This window comes from Pseudorasbora parva, chromosome 15 (genome assembly GCF_024679245.1).
Source record: "Pseudorasbora parva isolate DD20220531a chromosome 15, ASM2467924v1, whole genome shotgun sequence".
NCBI lineage: Eukaryota > Metazoa > Chordata > Actinopteri > Cypriniformes > Gobionidae > Pseudorasbora > Pseudorasbora parva.
The window spans coordinates 130,983-151,486 of NC_090186.1; the positions used below are offsets into that span (position 1 = coordinate 130,983).

Genomic DNA, 20,504 nt, shown 5'->3' on the forward strand with positions numbered 1-20,504 from the left:
TCACCTCTCAACAGAAGAACAACTAAAATATGAACAAAATGCTAATTTTAGGAACATGTGATCCATTTGCAGCTCCTGCTGCAGTATTTTCATCACTAAAACCAGCGGACCTTCTAAACCTCTTAATGTGCCTTAATGGACTAAAGCAGTGATATCAGGAGATCAGATTCAGTACACACCTCATTAATGACACATTCAGGCCAGCAGATGAGCCCAGACTGTGAACACACTCAATGCCTCCGGTGGTTCTTTATCATAGTTTTCTTTGAAAAAGCTCTTCATGAGAAACTGCGTGTTGTGTTTTTTTCAGGTTCATCTTCTCACCTGGACACAGTCTGTGTCATTAATAAGTGTACTAAATGTGTCTTTCAGTATTATGGTACACACAAACACACACACACACACACACACACACACAAACACACAAACACACGCACACGCACGCACGCACGCACACGCACACGCACACGCACACGCACACGCACACACACACACACACACACACACACACACACACACACACACACACACAAACACACACACACACACACGCAGGGCTGGCCTTCAGATGAGATCAGCAGATTCTGGGCTGGCCTTTTCAAATGTCCTTTTATATCATAAAATGAAGCGGGATGGACTGGCCACACAGTTTCAGGACTTTATAAAGGAAAGGAAAGCTCAGATATGAGGTAGGCCCAATTTAAGCAACATTTCCTGCAAATATCACCCAGACTTTTGAATAATTTTTGTCCACAAAAAAAAAAAAACTTTCAGAAAAGGTCTGTGAAATCCTGATGGGACTGTCATCTGTTATCAGTAACACATGACCCTTTATAACCCTCTTCCAGGTAACACTCGGCTAATTCATGTGTATGAGGAGAAAACACACTCTCTCTCTCCCTCTCCCTCTCTCCCTCTGATCAACCTTTCATGAAGCCACACACAGAAACCGTGACTAACATGATAAGTGGGTTTATATGCTCCAAGAGTGTAGGATAAGCCCTTTAACCTCTATCTCTTCATAACCACATTACCACCAGCAGACTGTCTGAAATGGCATATAGCACCTTTAATATTCGGGTAACAGAAAGTCACGTCCCCCTTCCGTGAGCAGCTTTATAGCCCAGCAGGATCTCACAGGGCTTGTGGAAACCCGCCGATAATCTTTATGTAATGTGATTAGTGTCAATGACAGTAGGAGCAAAATTACTTGTAAATATTTACAGCACAATTACTGAATTCACAAAAGTAAACCGTCATAAGCATCACTGACTGATCATAATACTAATAATGATTCAGAGTCTGCATATTTCAGCAAAATAACAAAACCTGAAGCCCTAACCCCTCCCCTAATCCCTCCTCTATCCCCCTAACCCCTCCCCTAACCCCTCCTCTATCCCCCTAACCCCTCCCATAATCCCTCCCCTAATCCCTCCTCTAACCCCTCCCCAACCCCTCCTCTAACCCCTCCCCAACCCCTCCTCTAACCCCTCCTCTATCCCTCTAACCCCTCCTCTATCCCCTCCCCTAATCCCTCCTCTAACCCCTCCCCAACCCCTCCTCTAACCCCTCCCCAACCCCTCCTCTAACCCCTCCTCTATCCCCCTAACCCCTCCTCTATCCCCTCCCCTAACCCCTCCTCTATCCCCTCCCCTAATCCCTCCTCTAACCCCTCCCCAACCCCTCCTCTAACCCCTCCTCTATCCCCCTAACCCCTCCTCTATCCCCTCCCCTAACCCCTCCTCTATCCCCTCCCCCAACCCCCTCCTATAATCCCTCCTCTATCCCCCTAACCCCTCCTCTATCCCCTCCCCTAACCCCTCCTCTATCCCCTCCCCTAATCCCTCCTCTAACCCCTCCCCAACCCCTCCTCTAACCCCTCCTCTATCCCCCTAACCCCTCCTCTATCCCCCTAACCCCTCCTCTATCCCCCTAACCCCTCCTCTAACCCCTCCCCAACCCCTCCTCTAACCCCTCCTCTATCCCCCTAACCCCTCCTCTATCCCCCTAACCCCTCCTCTATCCCCCTAACCCCTCCTCTAACCCCTCCCCAACCCCTCCTCTAACCCCTCCTCTATCCCCCTAACCCCTCCTCTATCCCCTCCCCTAACCCCTCCTCTATCCCCTCCCCCAACCCCCTCCTATAATCCCTCCTCTATCCCCCTTTTTCATAATGCGAAGTACAAGTTAGAATCAGGAGCTATAAAGTCTAGAGCTTGAGTTATTGACTAAACTGCTGGTTTTCCCCATGATCTCAGCAGTTCTTCATGTGGAGATCACGGTGAGTTTAAAAGGCAATGTTTGGCCCTGGAAGCAGACGATACCAGAGCTGACTGTGAAGTAATGCTGCTGTTTATGAGCTGACAGAGAGCACTGCAGTCATGATGTTAATACGGTACAAGAAGAACAAAATAAAATATATTATTTTTTAATTTGTTTAGCGTGTAATGTACATGAAAACAATATGCAAAGTTACTAAAATGGGCAGACTGGGCCAGCTGACCAATCAGAGTCCATGTTAATACATTTTTTCTGGAAAGGTGTGATTTAAACAGACGTGAAATGAAACAGTTTTCCAGACGGAGAGAAAAAGTGTAAATTTATTCAATAGCAGACCTCAATAATAAAATTATAACCTTGAAAATTGGCACAATTTGAGCATTGTTTAAAGGAGACACAGTACTAAAGCTACCAGTGTTGTGGTGAACAACATATTCCCTCTCTTTTTCGTAACAGTGGACAAAGGTGGACTAACACAAAGAATCAACAGCATCTAGAGACTAACTCGTATGGGTTAGGGCTGTGACCGCCACACAAAGGCAGAAGACACACAGAGACATTTCAATCCAGGTTGATCTAAGGAAAGCAAAGCTTCACTCCAAAGTTCCTTCATCTGCGTGTTCCTAATTTCATCCCACAGATCCTGCTTACTCGACCATGAAATATCACTTCACTAAACCATGTATCAGAGACCTTGGCATGGTCATGGATCATCATATCACAGGTGGTCATCTGATGTGTTCATAACCACACCTTAAGAGACACGCGACGCAATCCCAGAACCACACATGGGGACCTAGTGAATGACCTGCAAAGAGCTGGGACCAAAGTAACAAAGGCATCCATCAGAAACACACTAAGCCACCAGGGACTCAAATCCTGCAGTGCGAGACGTGCCCCCCTGCTTAAGCCAGTACATGTCTGGGCCCATCCGAAGTTTGCTAGAGAGCATTTGGATGATCTAGAAGAGGATTGGGGGAATGTTATATGGTCAGATGAAACTAAAATAGAACTTTTTGGTAAAAAACTTAACTTGTGGTGTTTGGAGGAGAAAGAATACTGAGTTGCACCATACCTACTGTGAAGCATGGGGGGGGGCATTATGCTTTCATGCTGTTTTTCTGCAAAGGGACTATGACGACTGATCCATGTAAAGAAAGAATGAATGGAGCCATGTATCGTGCGTTTTTGATTAAAAAAAACCTTCCATCAGAAAGGGCATTGAAGATGAAACGGGGCTGGGTCTTTCAGCATGACATGGATCCCAAACACACTGCCTGGGCAACAAAGGAGCGGCTTCTTAAGAAGCATTTCAAGGTCCTGGAGTCTCCAGATCAAAACCCTATAGAAAATCTGTGTTGCCCAGCGAAGCCCCAAAACATCCCAGCTCTAGAGGAGATCTGCATGGAGGAATGGGCCATACTACCAGCAACAGTGTGTAAAAACCTTGTGGAGACATACAGAAAACGTTTGACCTCTGTAATTGCCAACAAAGTGTATATAACAAAGTATTGAGATGAACTTTTGTAATTGACAAATACTTATTTTCCACCATAATTAGCAAATAAATTCTTTAAAAATAAGTGATTTTCTGGATTTTTTTTCTCATTCTGTCTGTCATAGTTGATGTGTACCTATGATGAAAATGACAGGCCTCTCTCATCTTTTTAAGTGGGAGAACTTGCACAATTGTACTAAATTGCACAATAAGTGACTAAATACTTTTTTGCCCCACTGTAATTGTCTGTATTTGTGCAACTTCATCAACATAATCAGTGAACCTTAAAAAACATTGAAACATCCTAAAAGGCATGTATGACTCAGATGAACAGAGGATCAAGGGCAGAGAAAGAAAGGAAGCGTTTGTTCTTCCTCCTCCAGAATGCTGCAGAGGCGTAGGCAGAGCAAACAAAGCGGACCAGGCACGAGCTGAAGAGTGTTAATGAACTATGAATAGACTCACGAATATGTGCTCCATTATCATGTGAGCAGAGCCAGACGCACAAAGCTGTTGCTAAGAGGTGAAAAGCATCCCAGTTGCCTCACTTCTACTCTAATAATAGAGTGTTTCTGTTTGCTGAGCTACACCATCACCCGTCTTAAAGGGAACGAACCCTCAACACGTATGAAATATGAGTCATAATATGAGACCTGGAGACCTCATTCCCATTCATCTAAGGAAAATAGGAAACAGTGACTAGAATATGCACTAAAGGGCAGGATACATGGGAAGAGGGAAGATTTTCCTCAGCACAGCGTCTACGGCAGGACCGCGATCAGCCTTATCCTTGGAGTATGGGAAAAATCTGCATTGTAAATGAATTATCAGTGCATGAATATTTAAAATGCTTTCATAGCGGATGCCTTTTTGGATGCAGAGGTCAGAAAAGAAACTAATCCACTTCAATCTCTCCAGTTCTGGACGTCACACTAAAAGCTCCTCTTCCGAAAGCAGAATCAATTGGTAATTTCTCTGCAAAGGAAGCCACACAGCACTTTAATACTGAACGGATCAGTTCAGCATCCCGCTGATGAAATTTTCCAGAGGATCGGCTTTGTCTCAGAGTCAGAGAAGCCAAAGATGTCTGGACCAAAAAATGATCTGCTGAAAGGAGAGAGGAGCCGCCCCGTTCATCCCTCTGGATTGGACTGAAGTGATCCGTAAGGACGGCAGATTGAGGCTGAGCTGCGGTCACTGTGGGATGAGCTCTGCCATCATAATCTATTATCACTTACAGTCACACTGAGAGATTAAAACAGCAAGGTTCTCCAATGCGTCCAACAACGAGGCCTCCAACAGTGTGAGATCCATCAGATAATCTGCATTACCACTAGGAAACCCTTCCCAAATAAAGCTTGATAAATACCACTGAGTCCTGACAGGTCCTGTGGTGAGCAGTTTCTCTCCAGAAGCAAAGACCAAGCAACAGACTAAATGTCAAGCATTAGAGCTGCTATTGCTTTTGAACGCCCGTAAAGTCCAACACTAGAGGAGACCCAAAGACAGACGGATATCAGTAATTTAGTGGGATAAATCCTGTGCCTACAGCTCAAATGACACACATTTTGTACAGAAGAACAACAAAAATACCAGCTGCACACGTATGTGACTAAAGTGCTATAGTCCTATTGACTTCCATTGTCACTGTACTCTACAATGTTTGACATGCCATCTGCCACAAATGTTGCTAAAAGAGCATAACATCAGATTATTTTCATATACCATATATTAATGCATGTTGTCCTCTTCCATTAATCCCTCATGTGCAAATATAAATACTCCGGGAAGTGTTTCTCAGCTCTGCACAGAAGTACCGTTATACCCTGAGGTCTGATGTGATGTTTCTGGGAATGTAAATTCAAAAGCAATCAGAATAAAAGTGCAGTGTTTTTATCAGATTGATTTCCACCATTGTGGCCTTCATTTATACACAACAGTACCCGGAGCTGACTGGCACCAAAACTCGTCCACTCAAGCAGTGGCGTAGGCAGAGGGCCTGGGCAAAAGCGGAGGGTGGAGGGGGGTATGCACCGTCTACATACCTCCAGCGGCTGTACAACAAATGTTAGACACTTTATTTCCACTTTTCAAGTTCTTTATTTTTATTGAAAATTGAAAAAAAAAACTTTCCGAACTGATATGTGATGAGAAAAGGAAGTACATCGAGGCAACTGGAATTGCAGGTGTCATTTGCGTAAGAACTAACCCTACACTATCCCGACTGACAGAAACTGACGGCATGTTCCCAGCTTTGCAGAATTGCAATGTCTCAACATTACTTTACATTACTAGCGGCCTGATGGATGGGTTCTCTTTTTATGCGAAAGTCCTTTTTATAGAATTTTGCAAATCGCTGCTGTTTCTCTATCACACAACTGCAAATTATAGGCTGAGTGAAGAGAAAAACACACTTCATGAAGTCATGGGCGTGAGCCGCGTCACTTACATGACACAGTCTATTGCCTAACACAGCTGTCAATCAAACTCTTCAACACTTATGCTAAAACCATAGACTGTAAAAAACACCTTTCATTCATTTCAGTATTTGAGATGTTAAATTAATTGTATAATTATGTTAAAATAATTTAAACAACTATTATTTACTGGATGATATTATTTATTTATTTGTATAATAAACTGGGGGGCCTAATCATCATAGTGGGCGGTCCTGAGCCTGAAGCAAGACTGCGCTGTATGCCGAAGATATAAACAGCAAAATAACTGTAATATAAAGCAGAAGCTATGTAATGTTTCCGGAACATATGTAATGTATCGATCAGAGTCAGCAGAGACAACACACCATGCATTTGGCGTTTGAAGCAAGCGGCTCTTCCCCCAGTTTCTGTTGAAGCCGATACGGAAGTGGCTTAAACTGCAGTTCCTCGACTGGCCACTAGAGCGGCTCCAGTAGGAGAAGAATCTCACCGTGCTCATGTTAAAATGCCCAACTTTACAGCAGAAAAACATCTTTACAGTTGGGACAAACTGTGGTTTTGGTCTATACGGCTAATTTTGCCCTTCATGACGACTGTGAGGTGGGTGAATGTTTTTTAATTCATTCGTTTACATTATATAAAGCCTTAAAGTTCTGCATAATTAAGGGCGTGGCCGGTCTATGGTTTGAAGTCAAATGTTGTAAAGCTTTGCTAATGGGTTTCGTACCTGTGTCACGCTGCTGCTCTGCCATAGGGTCCTTATGTGGAGAAGCCCGTCAATCAAGAGTCACGATCCTCCTGTCTCCAGCTGATGACACACCTGAGGAGAAGAGGAGGAGAGAGAAGAGGAAAGAAAGAGAGGAGAAGAGGAGAAGAGGAGGAGGAGTGATATTATTCAGACTGATGCTCATTTAACCAAACCTCAGGTCTGTCTGACCGGCAGCATGTCACTCATCACTCATCACCAATGACTCTCCATGAATCAGCCAGTCTTCACACAATCTGCACTTCTGGAGGTTTCGTTTTAGATTAAATGGATTTTGGGAAGATGAAGCCACAAGCAGCAGTGTTTGGTTAGATAGGATTTCATGTGAATGTGGACTAATCGCACACAGTGTAATGAAAGCTAAAGATGACTGGCAGTAATGATGATTGAAGAGATGAGGAGTGAGTTTCTCTGGCCTCTCTAAGAGCCAGCGGACACTGATCCCTGCGCTTTCTGCAGCCACACCAGGATTAACCCAAACAACACCTGATCTGAGCTCAGCGTCAAGTCAAGCCACCTTCATTTATACAGCACATTTACAATATAGACCGTTCCAAAGCAGCTTCAGGAGATTAGAGATGTTCAGACAAAATAATCTCTCTTCATTAGAGTTACCGTTCAGCTAAAGTCAGCTTTTGATTGACTCACTTCCATTGTAATAATCATGAATTATTTACTAATAAAAAACAGAAACTCTAATCGTGTTCCGGCTGCTCATCCGCACATCACTGTCATCACGATACTGTTATCATCAAAGCATCACATGACTATATAGACAAGAACGCTTGAGTAAGTGTGTGTGCAGACGTGTAGTTTTTCTTCACAAACTGATAGAGTCTTTTAGTTGTTTCTGATAATTTCACAGGGAAGAGTCTAGTGGACACGCTGTCTGCAGCCACGCCAGGATGAGTTGGTCATATCCAGGAGCAGGTCCACCATCTGTAAAACCTCGATCCAACTGCAGTAAACCTCGGGATAAACAGAGAGACTCCACTCCACTAGATGCCACTCTTTTTATGATGTAACGAGTGTGTCTGCTTCCTGAACAATGCTAGGAAGACTGTTCCAGAGTTTAGGAGCTAAATAGGAAAAGGATCGACCGCCTGCAGTTGATTTAGATATTCTAGGTATGATCAACTGGCCAGAGTTTAGAGACCGCAGTAGACGTGATGGAGTATAATGTGTTAAGAGCTCGCTTAAGTACTGGAGCTAAACCATTCAGTGCTTTGAGTAATAAGCAAGATTTTAAAATGTGTGCAATGTTTAATAGGGAGCCAGTGCAGTGTTGACAGAACTGGACTAATATGATCATACTTCCTGGTTCTAGTAAGAACTCGAGCTGCTGCGGTTTGGACCAGCTGGAGTTTGTTTATTAAGCGAGCAGGGCAACCACCCAGTAGAGCATTACAATAATCTATCTATCTATCTATCTATCTATCTATCTATCTATCTATCTATCTATCTATCTATCTATCTATCTATCTATCCATCCATCCATCCATCCATCCATCCATCCATCCATCCATCCATCCATCCATCCATCCATCCATCCATCCATCTATCTATCTATCTATCATGGACCAGCTGGAGTTTGTTTATTAAGCGAGCAGGGCGACCACCCAGTAGAGCATTACAATAATCTAGCCTTGAGCTCATGAACGCATCGACTAACTGTTCAGCATTTGGCACTGAGAGCATGTGCCGTAATTTAGATATATTTTTAAGATGAAAGAATGCGGTTTTACAGATGCTAGAAACATGGCTTTTAAATGAAAGATTGGTATCAAAGAGCACACCCAGGTTCCCACACCACATTAAATCTGAGTTTGATCTGTGGATGCGGAGTTCAAAGGTCTATGGGCAGCCGCTGGAGTTCGGGACATGACATTGTGGTAAAAACAGCTTCTTTTTTTTTTTTGGGGGGGGGGGGGGGGGGTGCTGCTTTCATGTCTCCACCAATATCAAGATCAAACCTGTGCCGATGTAAGGCAAGGCTTTACAAATTAAATATATTATTATTATTATTATTATTATTATTATTATTATTATTATTATTATTATTATTATTTATATAGCACATTTCATACATAATGGTAATTTAAAGTGCTTTACACAGAAAAGGAATTTAAATATTCATAAGAAATAAAAAATATAACCTGAATGACTAAGTTCAAGGTACCCATAAGTAAGTAAGTACGCGGTTTAAAAGGATGTTAAAGTATACTTATCAAGGTATATTTCACAAGGCTACTCCTGTCCCAGCTAACAGTCAACATCATGAGTGTGGAAAGCAGCGGGGCGAGGGACCGTGAGAGCGGGGCGAGGGACCGTGAGAGCGGGGCGAGGGACCGTGAGAGCGGGCCGGTGGCGTGTGTTAATGAGCACCAGCTGCACAACACACCGGTCTCGTCTCACGGCGGAGTGACGGGAGCATAAAAGGAGGAGCGAAGGCACTGGAAGAAGAGAGAGGACCGGGCCTGATTTATGTTATGTTTTGTTTACATTTTGTTGTTGGGCAACATCAACTAACCAACCAAATGTTGGTCTCTCTGTTAGTCCTGAGGTTTACTGCAGTCTGCCAGATCCAGGCCGTGTCCGGATCGGATGGTGGACCTGCGTCTGGACATGACCAGCTCATCCTGGAGTGTCTGCTGAGCCGTGTCCATTGGTGTCTCCTCTGAATGTGCCCCCCTGGCACGTCATGCTCAATAAACCCGTCTCCGGCGCAATGACTCCGATCTTTCATGTATTCATACTCTTGTGTAATCGACACACCATCCTAAATAAACCCGTCTCTTGCGTGATACCCAAAAATTTGGATATTCCGATCGAATATGATTTCTGACTTGCAGGTTTGCCCGAATAATAATTATACACTGTTTAATATTAGGCCAGAGGAGAACTGGCACCCCGACTGAGTCTGGTTTCTCTAAGGTTTATTTTTCTCCATCATACCCTGATGGAGTTTCGGTTCCTTTGGTCGCCTTTGGCTTGCTCAGTTGGGGACACTAACATTATGATCAGAGTTATTCAACTAAATATACAAATATAATTTATGAATTAGTTTTTATTTAATTCTATAAACTAGCCAAATCAAATTGTGTTGCAATATTGTCCTGTTTAACACTGTGAAGCTGCTTTGAAACAATCGTTATTGTAAAAGCGCGATATAAATAACGTTGATTGATTGATTGGTTGATTGGTTGATTGATTGATTGATTGATTGATTGATTGATTGATTGATTGATTGATTGATTGATTGATTGATTGGTTGATTGTTGTGTGTGTGCGGGCAGTCGTCCGTGAGGGGCTGCCTGCGGTTTACTTTCGTTTTGTTTATTTTTATTTTTATTAAAAAGTCTGTTGAATGTTCGCCGGTTCCCGCCTCCTTCCTTCCCATCTACGAACTGCACTACAATGAGAAACACTGCAGGACTCTCGCTCAAAGGTTGCTTTCCACAATATGAAGTTTCCAGAAGCAGCTCAACTTCCCTCTCATTTACGTCAAGGTGCAAAAACCCTCACAGACCCGCGGTTTACCACCTGATGTACACTTTCTGAAGGACAGAGATGTAGAAAGATCCCTCAGGACAGAGCAGGATAAATCCGATAGAAGTGTTGAAGAGAAAGCCCAGTAAAGAGCTTCAGTTCGGTCCAGCTGCATCAGAAACACACTCTGGCTCGCCATCATTGCCATTCAGGCTGCGTGTGTTATGAGGGGGATTTGGTGTGATTAATGCCAAGCACACAGGGGTTCATTGTTCTATAATGAATTTGATTTCAGGGATTTCCATGTGTAAACAGGGTTTAGCAGCGCTAGGTGCATCCAGGCTTCTTATGCAGCACCTCGGAGACACTGATAAGAGTTTAATGCATATTTACTGGGGTCAGATGCCTTCAACTTCTGAAGATGTGCATCGTTAGAAAGCTTCCATCGCCACTCGAGCCCTGTATCCTCACACACAGGTCGGCCAGCCTTAAAGTCTGTAATTGGCCGGCATTCTGCAGGTGGATCAGTGCAGAAGAGAGAAACAGAGGAACGGGTGAAAGGAGAGATGGAGAGATACACTGCCCAAACTCTTCTGGCCCGCGGGAATATATTAGAGAGCGTTTGATCAGGAACCGGCTCAAAGCAGATGCTCTTCTCAAGCGGTTCAGATCATAACCCATAGATGAAGAACTGATTATAATCAAACAAATCATAATTTCACAACCCCTGCATCTTAACTGAGAAGCAAACAAGATGAAGAGTAAAGTCAAATGGAATGAAATTCACAGAAAGGCATGTGTGATTTTCAGCACAAAGGACTCATATTGCAACCATACACACCAGTATTTCCAGAAACACTGGCTATTCAGATTACTTTCATCTTAAGGATCATGGTGGAAGAATTACTCAATATATTACAGTCAATAAGTTCAAATACTCCACTTCTTCTCTGTTTTAGTGTATCTCTGCGCCACATACTGGTCTGGCATGTATACTAAATAATTGTATGTCTAGCTCAGTGGTTTCGTGTGTACGCAGATATTTCTCGAGACGAGGGGAGAAAACACTGGATAGGGAAAGCTCTGGCTTCGTGCGGATGTGGCCTGAGTGCTTGTCCCAGTATCGGCTACTTTCAGATAGATTTGTAAAATGATGTTTGCCATCAAGCCTTCTTCATTTTACTTCTAATACATGCATCTAAAAACTTCAACATCACTACTTCTACTTGAAAATGTGTTGCGTCAGTCGTGCTCAGCTCAGGGCCATCTGAAGCCATCTGAGGCCAGCCCGCGCTCTTAGAAGAACATGTGGCTCTTCTGATGAGGCGAGCCTGAAAATGGAAAATCTGTGACGATTTGCCTCAGCACAAGCAGATTAGACCGCATTAAAGCAATGCTTCAGTCAAAACCCTAAATCTGTCATTATTTACTCCTGTACTGCTTTCCATGTCATCTGAGGTCATATGAATCCTTGTATAAGAAACCAAATTAAAGCTTTAAGCCACGATGAAAGGGCCCTCGCACACAGGAGAACCGGCCTCAGGAAAACAACGAATAATGGACGACATGAATTAAACAGGTAAATATAGGAGAAATATGGCCAAGTCAATTCAATGCGCCACATTTCCTGTTGCTAGCAGGTGGCGCTATGACTATCTGAATTTTGGCATCTAGATATGTTCAGGTCAGGACTCTTATCAGACATGTGAAGTTTGGGGCAGATCTGACATTGTATGCCTGAGTTACAAAAGCTTATGGCATGGCGAAACAAAGAAGTTGGGCTGCCACGGACAGGCAGTTCAGCGAAAACTCAAGATCTTCACAATTTAACATCAGCAAGGCCTTTAAATTAGACTGACCAAATATCATGTTGTTCTGGTTAAATCTCTATGAGGAGTTTGTTAAAGTGCGACATCTGGAAATGCCAAATTTCATACTCGTACGTGAAACATAGTTCAGACGGCACTGAATTGAACATTTGTAGGTGGCGCTATCGAACCATTTAGCCACGCCTAATTTTGAAACCCTTATCAGACTTCTGATGCGTGTCTAAAGTTTCATGAGTTTTTGAGCATCTTTAGGCCCCCAAAAATGGGATTAATTTGGGAGAAGAATAATAATAGGCTGAGCAATGACAATAGGGTTCTCACACCATCGGTGCTCTGGCCCTAATGAAATATGAATTATGATATAATAGAACATATATTATAATATAATGATGTAAATTTGCATGTGGGTTACACTTTATTTGGACAGTCCACTCATCCTACTATCTATAAGTAACTTCCCAACTAACTCTAATTAGAGTATGAGTAGACTGTTAGGGTTGGGGTTAGTAGAATAAGCTGACACGTAGTGGCAAAGTAAGCTATAGTAGAATGTGTAAAGCGGATATAAAGTGTGTGTGTTCCTCGCATGGCTTCAGAAGACTGCAGTCTGTTAGGATGCTTTCACATGTTTGGGGTTCTTTGGAGGTTGACTCAAAAAAATGTCCTTTTGTGTAAGAAAATGATGGCATTTTTGTGTTCATTTCCTCCAGGGTGGAGAATGGTAGATAAGCTGAGGTGTAGATCAATCCGGACAGATCCCTGTTGGGCTGGGCATGATCCCAGAGATAACTCTCAGGACCTGATGGGATGCTCAGGGTCTTTGACAGCACACACACACACACTTCAGATCCTGCGGTCATGGCGTTCCCTTTATCGGATCTACAGACCCTGAGCCCTCCTGCTGAAGGCCAGAGGTCATTCATCCACTCAAAGCTTTAATGAAAGATCGCCTTCACGCTGGTGTCAGGTTAAGATGTCTATATTCAGAAAAGTGAGAGCATTTTCTGCTTTCTGCTGCCACAAATTCATTTCACACGGTCCTGTGGTGTGATGATTGGATTTGCTGTATGAAATTTTATGATAGCTCATGAAAGCTGCATCTACAATAATAATAATGATAATAATTAGGGCTGGACGATATGGCCAAAATTTATATCACGATATATTTCTTAATTTTGGTCGATACGATATAATTTCGATATCGATATGAACTATATAAAAGCTTTAGAAAAACTACCAAGAACTGCCACAAAGGATTTCTGTACCTACAAACTTCTGACAAATTAATTTGCCATGTCTATGAAACCTCCTCCTATAAAACTATATAATATTTTAGAAATAAAAACGGTACAAATAAATGAATGTTCACCTTTTATTTGTATTTAGCCTTTATACAAACAAGAAATGTGAAATCACCATCAAATAAACAAGACTCTCACTTCGCAGACGCAGTTTATTGAGCATTTTCTTTTAAGTTATAAATTTCAGTGAAGAACGATTCATAGCGCTATATTCTCCTTTTATGCAAAACTATACCTTTATCTACTGATGCACAAAAAAATAAATAAAATAAGACTCAATTCAGTGGCCTATTTGTGCGCTGTTTGAGATGATTGCACGCTGCTTTTTGCAAGGCTTTAACAGGAGCAAATGATACATTTTCGTGAAGCCATGTCTGACCGTCTTTCACAAGCTTTGAAAGGTAATTTAAACGAGAATGAACGCATTGGTGTTAATACATGACATTGTGTGCAAATGTGGAAAGTATTAAAACAAATGTGCCACTTGCCTCTTACACAAATATGTACATGGATTATTTTTAACGCTTGGCATCGTATTGTTAGACATTAGATTGATGCATCTATGTCGATGTATTGTTACACCCCTAGTCGGCACCTCTCCGGTACAAGTTTAATATCAGCCCCATTCGCACGGGATTCGTATTATCTGGGGACCTCTGGTGATTTGTAATAATTGCAGAGAATGTCTGTGATCTTAATCCCGTGCGAATCGGCCATGTCTGTAATTTGTAAAGTAAAAATTCCCCCGCAAATTAGCCTACCTACCATATTTCGCCGAACACCGAGGTCCTGTGATAACATTAGTCCCGTGCGAATCGACATCTCTGTGATTTGGCCAGGATTAGGCGGATTGTATATACTTTTTGCAAGCTTTTTTTCTCCCTGTGAGCATTTCTATCTTTATCTTTCACGAAGAATAAAGTCTGCATTCATAATGCGCACCGTTCAGTCATTCCCGTGCAGCCGCACCCACGCGGATTATACTTTCACTTTAGAATGAGTATCAATTTGAGAGTAATCTGATTGAATGGTGTGTTTAATATTAACATCAATACTGTTCTGAATGAAAAACATAACAGAACAGTATAGTACAATGAAAATCTTGTTTAAATAGGCGCTTTTACATTTAGTTTTGAAACTGAATCTTCCGCCGTAGGCTATATTGTCAGCTTCCTACTAGTGATAAATGAAATCTGATTCCTGCCGCTGGTCTGAGCTCAGTTCATGGCGTCTGTTCGCTAACTGAACGAAATTATATTTATTTATTAGGCTACTGTAAAATAATCAAAACGATATCGATGCCTGTTTATGATTTCATACAGCTATCTATAACGAACATCATATCCGGGAGAAGTCAGTAAATTCGAGTAAAATCACAGGCTTTGCTTATCCCGTGCGAATGCGCCACGCAAAACTCAGATGTGGAGGAGTCATTTCTAAATCACAGAGGTCCCTAGATAATACTAATCCCGTGCGAATAGTGCTTTAGATAGACGAACCACTTCCACGCCACTAAAGAAAGTTAGTCTTTCTTCTCTTATCAACTATTTATTTCTCCTTACTTGTGGAAGCTCGTTCAGTCACATTTGTGTTGCGGTCAGGGAAACTCTCTTTGTAGCTAAAACGTGCCGCGTTTGATCTATCAGCCTACTACTGCTGAGCACTGGCTGCGTGTCCGTGGTGTAGGCCTACGTCATCACGCAAGAAGCCAATCGTGTTCTGCTCTTTCTGATGGCATGCGCCCTGAACGTCCGTCATATCGAAATATCGGAAATGTGTTTAAAAATCATATCACCGTTATTGAAAAAAATTATATCGCGATATATATTGATATTGAATTATTGTCCAGCCCTAATAATAATAATAATAATAATAATACAATTAGAACATGGTGTTTTAGAAGAAGATTATTGTGTCAGTCTATAGGAGATCTCTAGGTATTTGACCCTGTGGATGACTAACATCTACACCAATGAGAAATAATTCTGTTGTTTAAGAGACACCCGTCTGCATGCTGAAGCGTGTGTGTGTGTGTGTGTGTGTGTGTGTGTGTGTGTGTGTGATCTCTCTGAAGGCTGAGCTGTTGACAACTTTATTTCTATCGCTCTTCTCCAGCGGCGATTGTGTCAGAGCAGCTTCAGTGTTAAACAGGACAATACTGCAGCAGAATTAGATTTGGCTGTACAGTCGTTCTGGAGTAAACAGTGATGTTATCAGCTTATTTTAATTTATCATAGAGAGACAATGTTGGCAGATCAGTGATAATGTCGATACAGTTAATTTAATTTAGTAATTTGGATATTTAGTTGGCATTTTAGTGTCCGCAACTGAGCAAGCCAAGCCAAAATTGTCAGCTAACACTAGTGAGAGTTAGTTGGCATGCAGTTGCTTATAGTTAGTAGGATGTCTAAAGTGGACCATCAAAACCTAATCACCAAATGTAAACTTTGATTATGGGGTGCAAACGTTTTCCAGCTCAGGGCATCACTGGAGAACATCTGCTTTAATATATGCAGAAAAAAATGATGTTGTTCCAGCAGGAAGCTGTGAGTTATCATCGCCAGCTCGTCTGTCGTTCTGCGGATGAACACGAATGTGTGTGTGTCATATAGAGATTCACATTCACAGCTAACGGATGCAGAATCACAGGCAGAGGAAGACCTTCATCATCATCATCATCATCATCATCATCATCATCATCATCATCATCATCATCTGTAAAATCCTTACTGTGCTGTCACACTGAAAAAATTATCTTCTTATTTCGTTTTTTCTTTTTCTTGTTTCCAGTCCAAATATCTAAATGCTCTTAAAGGGGTGTCTGCATGCAATTTCACTTGTTTAACTTTAGTTAGTGTGTAATGTCGCTGCTTGAGCATAAACAGTTTCTGCAAAGTTCCAGCGCTGAAAGTTCTCTGCAAACGGATTTATTGTCTTTTAAAGACATCACAAATCAAACCAGTGTGAACGAACTCCTCAAATTACATCAGAGGAAGAGCCGTGAAGTTCAGACAGGGCTGAGACGAACCGCAGGACATAAATGAGCAATATAACGCAGTGTGTGATGAGAGGAAACGCGTCCTGCATGCAGATCAGCCCAACACTGCAGATTAAGGTCACCAAACAGCCCTCACATGTGATTTCCAGGAATGAAATCCATAAATCTTCCCTATCCTGATCCTGCTGTGATCACAGACAGAGAAATCCGGATACGATAGTTCCTGCTGCTCGATGTTCCGTTGTGGTTTCATATTCGATAAGGATCAGACAGCAGTAATAGAGTGTGTTCTGCGGTTATCTCGAGGACCGTGGCCGAGATCCCAGAATTTAGAAACAGGAGGAAAACAGAGCAGAATATCCCACAACCCTTGATCTCTGAAGACTAAAGCACTGAATGCGGAGCCGCTCGTGTTGGCTAATAAACAGAGCAGAGCGCAGGCCGTTACTATCAGGCGCACGCGCGCGCGGTGTGTGTGTGTGTGTGTGTGTGTGTGTGTTACACTTAATGCTTCCGTCCCAGAGGACAGAGACTTACAGCGCTCGCTCAGCCTAACCCATGAGGACAACAACAGGGCTGGATGTGGAAAACATTGCATATGCACAAAACGGAAACTGAAATGTGTGTATGCAACCTTCCATAAACATGCACACACACACTCTCTAAACTGTGTGCAAACGTGATGATGTAAACATTGATTCCATTTTATATACATTTAGATTAAATACGGCACTCTAAGCATGAAATCATTATCCAGAAGTCAAATCTTACACACACACTGTCCATCTCCATGTGCCGCTTATATATCCTAACCCTAAGCCCAAAACCAACCCTTCTGAGCCCAAAACCAGCCCTTCTGAGCCCTAAACCAGCCCTTCAGAGCCCAAAACCAGCCCTTCAGAGCCCAAAACCAGCCCTTCAGAGCCCAAAACCAGCCCTTCAGAGCCCAAAACCAGCCCTTCAGAGCCCAAAACCAGCCCTTCAGAGCCCAAAACCAGCCCTTCAGAGCCCAAAACCAGCCCTTCAGAGCCCAAAACCAGCCCTTCAGAGCCCAAAACCAGCCCTTCTGAGCCCTAAACCAGCCCTTCAGAGCCCAAAACCAGCCCTTCAGAGCCCAAAACCAGCCCTTCAGAGCCCAAAACCAGCCCTTCAGAGCCCAAAACCAGCCCTTCAGAGCCCAAAACCAGCCCTTCAGAGCCCAAAACCAGCCCTTCAGAGCCCAAAACCAGCCCTTCAGAGCCCAAAACCAGCCCTTCTGAGCCCAAAACCAGCCCTTCAGAGCCCAAAACCAGCCCTTCTGAGCCCTAAACCAGCCCTTCAGAGCCCAAAACCAGCCCTTCAGAGCCCTAAACCAGCCCTTCTGAGCCCAAAACCAGCCCTTCAGAGCCCAAAACCAGCCCTTCAGAGCCCAAAACCAGCCCTTCAGAGCCCAAAACCAGCCCTTCAGAGCCCAAAACCAGCCCTTCTGAGCCCTAAACCAGCCCTTCAGAGCCCTAAACCAGCCCTTCAGAGCCCTAAACCAGCCCTTCAGAGCCCTAAACCAGCCCTTCTGAGCCCTAAACCAGCCCTTCAGAGCCCAAAACCAGCCCTTCTGAGCCCTAAACCAGCCCTTCAGAGCCCAAAACCAGCCCTTCTTAGCCCTAAACCAGCCCTTCTGAGCCCAAAACCAGCCCTTCAGAGCCCAAAACCAGCCCTTCAGAGCCCAAAACCAGCCCTTCAGAGCCCAAAACCAGCCCTTCTGAGCCCTAAACCAGCCCTTCAGAGCCCAAAACCAGCCCTTCTGAGCCCTAAACCAGCCCTTCAGAGCCCAAAACCAGCCCTTCTGAGCCCTAAACCAGCCCTTTAGAGCCCTAAACCAGCCCTTCAGAGCCCAAAACCAGCCCTTCTGAGCCCTAAACCAGCCCTTCAGAGCCCTAAACCAGCCCTTCAGAGCCCTAAACCAGCCCTTCTGAGCCCTAAACCAGCCCTTCAGAGCCCAAAACCAGCCTTTCTGAGCCCTAAACCAGACCTTCTGAGCCCAAAACCAGCCCTATTAGAGCCCAAAACCAGCCCTGAGCCCTAAACCAGCCCTTCTGAGCCCTAAACCAGCCCTTCTGAGCCCTAAACCAGCCCTTCTGGCATTAGTAACTCAGATTCAAAAAATTCTAAATGTGCAAAGCACTTGCAGATTCAAGCACTTTGAGTAAAACATGAGCATTACCGTCCAACTAACTTTCACTTTCACAAATGTGAACAAAACATTTGTTGGTGGTAATGGACACGGTTCACAAAGGGTTAGCTGAAAACAACCCAAAATGGTGTTCAAATGTGCCTTCAGTGGGAAGAAGGAGCGTGAGAGACGTGAGGATTCTCACCGCCCATCACCAAACACATGCTGGTTTCTCACAGGAATCAGGCAGATTGAGCAGGGCATGTGATCGGCAGCATTATACAGGAGCTCTCCTCTGACGTCCTCACATTTGGCATCTGTTCTCCTTTCCATCCACCCACGAGACCATGTAATGAACTGAAGCTCAGCTCTGTGGTGTGTGTGTGTGGATGCCCATCTCACTCTCCGTAGTTTCCTCATGGTTTAATCCTCACACTGAAGCTGTCTGTTGATGCTTCAAACCAAACCTGGCAGAGATACGAGGAGGTCCCGAGGGCCTCACGGACGAGCTAATTTCCTTTTGGCTTCTTCCCTCATTATTTTTCAGCTGTGAAGCACTGTGAAGCACGAAGACTTAGTAAAATGGTTTTAAATTCCTATCCCCACATCTCAAAGGATCGGCACAGTTGGCATGTCCAGCCGGCTCCTGCTGCTAGATCCAGAAACTACACCGGCACGAGTCCAAAGCATCTTTCTGCATTCAGAAGAGTGAAACTGCAGGGCGAGTAAAACTACACTAGCTTTGGTGATTGGCATTAAACCTTTGTGCCCGTGAGCAAAGATGGCAGCAAGCAGTGAAGGCACTGAGATGAGAGATGAGAAGAGTTGAAGCTGATGATGAAGGACCTGAGAGGAGACCTGAGAACTATAGGCATCATCTTCCACATAAAGCATCCCGAGCATTTTTCAAAAGGCATCTGTTGGTACAGACGAAAGGAAAGTACACAAACTCAGCTATTTTATATGATGAAATGCCAAGGTACGTAAAGCGCAGAAGCTTTGATTCCTCAGCTCAGTACTGTCGGAGCTTCAGCAGATCTCCATATGCAACGGCAGATGGCTGGACTCTTGTGTCAGCAGAGATATGCAGAGCCGTGTGGTTCTTGGCCCGCTCAGGGATGCCATAAGGGCCGTAGGCAGGTGTAGAGCGGTCACAGATCCTCTGGAGCTGAGATCCTCTCTACAGACCCGCTCTAATGCCTCCACCAAACCACCTCATTCACAAGACCGCTCTAATGCCTCCACCAAACCACCTCATGCACAACAAGACCCGCTCTAATGCCTCCACCAAACCGTCTCATGCACAACAAGACCCGCTCTAATGCCTCCACCAAACCACCTCATGCACAACAAGACCCGCTCTAATGCCTCCACCAAACCACCTCATGCACAACAAGACCCGCTCTAATGCCTCCACCAAACCACCTCATGCACAACAAGACCCGCTCTAATGCCTCCACCAAACCGCCTCATTCACAACAAGACCCGCTCTAATGCCTCCACCAAACCGCCTCATTCACAACAAGACCCGCTCTAATGCCTCCACCAAACCACCTCATGCACAACAAGACCCGCTCTAATGCCTCCACCAAACCACCTCATGCACAACAAGACCCGCTCTAATGCCTCCACCAAACCACCTCATGCACAACAAGACCCGCTCTAATGCCTCCACCAAACCACCTCATGCACAATACCCGCTCTAATGCCTCCACCAAACCACCTCATTCACAAGACCGCTCTAATGCCTCCACCA

At 43.9% G+C, this 20,504-nt stretch overlaps 1 protein-coding gene across 1 annotated transcript in view; it reads right to left on the reverse strand.

Annotated features, from left to right (window-relative positions):
- Positions 1-20,504, reverse strand: part of lrfn2b (leucine rich repeat and fibronectin type III domain containing 2b) — an 81,743-nt gene that overhangs the window by 22,033 nt on the left and 39,206 nt on the right. The window contains exon 2 of the mRNA XM_067416592.1: positions 6,944-7,036. The gene's annotated coding sequence lies outside the window, so the exon portion shown is untranslated. The remainder of the gene's footprint in view (positions 1-6,943; positions 7,037-20,504) is intronic.